Here is a 4,247-nt window from a genome sequence, read left to right as displayed (position 1 = left end):
CTTCCCCTTTGGTGTGCAGAGACTCTACCACATTAGCCACGTGCTCACGAATCCAGTTGTGCCCCAATGTCCACCCCTCCTGCCTGCTGAATCTCTGCTCTTTGGACAAATCCTGATTAAATGGAGGCCCCGTGCAGAGGTTGAGTCCAGTTCTGTACCTGATTACCTTGTCTCCTCCCAGTTAACAGGAAGGGAGGGTGAATTGAAGCATGGGGTAGCCCTTAGGAATAAAGGAAGGAAATTTGCCTCTCTTCCTGTCCCCATACCTGGGATTGAATCCAGGGAAAAACACTAAGCCAAATGAGACATGTTTCTAGCCCATGTGGGATTTTTAAATTTTTGTTTTGAGATAAGAGTCTTACTCACTTTGCTCAGCCTGGCTTGGAATTGAGGATTGTGCCTGTGCCTTCTGAGTGCTGAGATTACAGGCATGCTCCACCCCTTCTGACAGGTGCTCTTACTGAGTACTCACTGTTTGCAAGTCCATGCCATACCCTAAACACACATCACCTCATTTGCTTCTCCAGGGTCCCTCAGCTGGTAGCCATCACTGTCCTCATTGAGAGGCAAACTAAGGCTCTTCCCTCAGGCTTCCTCCCACTCTCCAGTCCCCTGGTCCTCAACAGCAGCCATCACACAGGGGCCCTTTGTTGAGCACCACCCAGCCAGGGAAGGTCCATTTGCCCACAAGCACTTTCTTCTGACCCTTCTGATAACACAGAGGATGTGGGGCGGGGCACAGGAGGGAGAAGATTGAAGGGTTTGTGTGAATGGGGTTTAAAAATTTAGAGGCAAGATTGAGTTTCCCTCCTTGGTCTGGTGAGAGGTGCTTTCAATGGGATCGGCTGAGCAAAGTGTTAAAGGAGAGGAGAGACTCCTGAGTCTGTGGTGTCCATGTGTGCATGTCTGCTTCCACAGTGGGAATCTCTTTTATTCCAGTTAGGTAAGTTTAGGAGGAAAAATCTGTGGAGAACTCTCTGCCAAGACGATTTTATTGTTGTCTGTGGTGAAATAAAATTATCAGAAGACATGGGACGGAATTGAAAAGTTAAGATCCTGTAAGCCCACCAAGAGTTATGTTGTACCAGAACCCGAGGCCTTGGACTCCACTTTCCAGAACTCAGAGGAAAGCTTTTGACATTTGCAGCCAACTAGGAAGCCATCCAATAACAACGTAGAAACCCCTCCATGTTATAGACGCATCTGTTACCCCATTGAGGGCAGAGGTCAATCCCAAACAAGACCACCCTGGGTTCTCTTCTGACTCTCAGTGTATCCATGAGCTCAGCACAATGTTGAGAAACTCTCCCTGTGCACCCAGCCCCCAGCCCACCACAGCTCTCCAGAGGACAACTGGTTCAGCATGGCAGTGTGGCGCAGCAGGTCCTTCAGGACAGACATGGAGGTGTGGTTCCCATAGAAAGTGAAGGTGGTAAGATGGGAGCAGCGGCTCAGGCAGGAAGGAAGGCAGTGAGCTGGGGGTCCCTAATCCCACAGTCCTTAAGTCCAAGGTCTTCAGCATATCTGCAACTCTCTCTAGCAGAACTCAGGATGCACATAGGTCAGGGTGACTCCTCTCAGACCCAGGTATTTGACCTGGCGGATGCACAGACACCTGGACAGATGCTGTAAGGTGGCAGTGGGTTACTGACAGGAACTCCAAGGGGGTCTTCAGGAACCTGAGGAGAGAACAAGTAGTTAGGTCTGACTAATGGGTTGTTATTTGTTCTGGCAAATGAAGGATGGTCAAGAACGATCTTGACGTTGGAGAGCTGACTTTGAGGTTGGAGAACACATTTTCCACTCACACCCAAGTGAACCTGACCATCTCAACATCATTGATACCAAGGATGCTGGATGTTAAAGGGTGTGTTCTCTGGTCACCACATCCTATGCTGAGGCCTTTCTAAAATGTTGTGTGACATGCACAAGAAAGCAATGCAAGTCAACTCCCTGTATAGCTATCCTTATCTCAACTAGCAAAACCCTTGTTCCTTCCTATTATTGCTTATACTCTCTCTTCAACAAAATTAGACATAAGGGCAAAATAGTTTCTGCCTGGTATCAAGGGGTGGGGGGGGAGAGGGAGGGAGAGCAGGGGTGTAAGGGAGGTGTGGGGGGAAGGGGAGAGAAATGACCCAAACATTATATGCACATATGATTAAAAAAAAAAAAAAGAAAAGAGAATGTTGTGTGACTGGGTAACTGCTCCCTCTCACGTCACCTTCTCCTCACTGTCACACAAATGTCCAGCTCTAGCCAATGGAGACCTGCAGGAAGGACAAACGCAAGATCTAGAAACTTCAGTGGAGTTGCAGCACACTGCTCCTTCTTCCCAAGTATAGACTCTATCACTGTCTCCTTGCTTCACTCTTGCTCCTCACTACCAACCCCAATGCCACACCTTCCCACCACTCCCTCCCTGACCTGAGTACACCACCACCATTTACAGAAGGGGACCTAGGACAGGCTCCTCACAGCTGTGGAGCTCAGTTCTGTCATGGTGATGTGTGAGGTGTGATGTGGGAGGTGCTTCCCTCCTTTGGTGTCCCCTTCTCCTTTTTTCTACCACCTGAGGAAAACACACCTTCTAGGGAGGAACTCACAGCCCACCATCCCTATACCTGTCCCCATACCTGTCTTCCTAGCATGGTGATTCTCTCCAGGACAGCCATCAGGATGCATCCCCTTTGACTGTTCTTCAGAGACTTTTCCATGGAACAGGTGACCATGCAAGAAATAGGCCCCACTCACGCAGATGTGTTGGAGGCAGGTCTGTTGCTGAACTGAGAAGTGAAGGTGGCCACAAGCTGCATGTGATACTCTGGAGTAATGTATTCTGACACAGATTTGTGAGATGCAGAGTTTGCACAGGTTTCTCATCTGACCCAGGTGAGGCGCAAACATGCCCTGGGTGTACAGAGACCAGGGACAGTGCAAGACCACTCCTCCATCCAGTCAGGCTCCAACAGGCCCCAGACCCTGTGGATGGACCATGCCCTGATGACGGAGGTGCACAGACCTCAAATTTGCATCTTCCTACAACACAGGTGTATCAAGCTTTTCCTCTGCTGAACCTACTCAAACAGGTACATTAGGAGTTCATCCAGATCATAGTGTTCAAGGTTAAGGTCAACTGTCAGCCTCAAGGGTTGCTTCACTCCCATCCTTGGAGGGAGCACCACTGCTTGGTTCTTACTTTGGCCTTTGTGGTGCAATCCCCAGCCATGGCTCCAGACCACACTTTCCAGTTCTGGTGTGCACACTGCAGGTCCAGCACCTGCTGCCTCCGCCTTCTGAGGAAAAACAGTGAGAGTCTGAGATTCTTGTCAGGGTCCCAGCATCCACCTGTGCTTTTAATCCCCATCCTCCTATCTTGGACTCACTGTTCCCTTTTCCAATTTCATGCCCATCTAAATTTTTCTTTCTTTCTTTCTTTCTTTCTTTCTTTCTTTCTTTCTTTCTTTCTTTCTTTCTTTCTTTCTTTCTTTCTTTCTTTCTTTCTTTCTCTCTCTCTCTCTTTCTTTCTTCTCTCTCTCTCTCTCTCTCTCTCTCTCTCTCTCTCTCTCCTTCCTTCCTTCCTTCTCTCTCTCTTCCTCTTCTTTTTTCTTGAAGTGCTAAGCATCAATCCCAGGGCCCCATGCCCCCATGCCCCCATGCCCCCTAGCCCAAGGCTACTTGGCAGGGTTTCACAGGAAGAACTCTAAATTCCTAGTCTCTATCCTCTTCCATTAGATCCAGTCTTGTCCCCAAGTTTATCGCCTTTGAGAGAACACAGGTACAGCTCCTTCTGCCATCTCAGCCTCCATCCCAGAAAGCCTTTCCTATGTGGACCTCAGCAATGGCCCTTGTCTTTCTAATTTCTTCCTTTGCTGCATCAGATGCCTCTGGTCCATCAGTCCCCATCTCTTTGTGTCCCCAACTCAGTCTTCCATAGAACCCAGCACTCTGCTTTCCAGATTCCCTGAGGCACACTCACCTAGGGTGAACCTGTGGCCAAGCAGGGGTCAATCCCTTCTGAGATCACCAAGTGTCCTGTCTTTATCAGGGTACCCAAGGGACAGCCAGGGAAGGGCCAAGCCTGCACTATAGCCTTCATGACCTTGTGCATCTCCTGGCTAATGCCTCTATGGATAGAGGAGGGAAGAGCTCCTTGGGCAGTTTCTCCAGAGCAGAGATGGCCAGGACCTCGTTCCTCAGCAGGATCTGCTCTGCCAGCTGCAGGAGGCTGGGTGGGGTCTTCATGC

The 4,247-nt window shown here is 49.5% G+C and overlaps 1 pseudogene; it reads right to left on the bottom strand.

Moving 5' to 3' along the window:
• Nucleotides 1-1,284: 1,284 nt before the first annotated feature.
• Nucleotides 1,285-4,245, bottom strand: LOC141424895 (PRAME family member 12-like; annotated as a pseudogene).
• Between the last annotated feature and the right edge of the window lie 2 nt (nt 4,246-4,247).

Source organism: Castor canadensis, chromosome 7 (genome assembly GCF_047511655.1).
Source record: "Castor canadensis chromosome 7, mCasCan1.hap1v2, whole genome shotgun sequence".
In the NCBI taxonomy this organism is placed as follows: Eukaryota; Metazoa; Chordata; class Mammalia; order Rodentia; family Castoridae; genus Castor; species Castor canadensis.
Note: the sequence above shows the minus strand (reverse complement) of the source record. Positions and strands in the feature narration are given on the sequence as shown.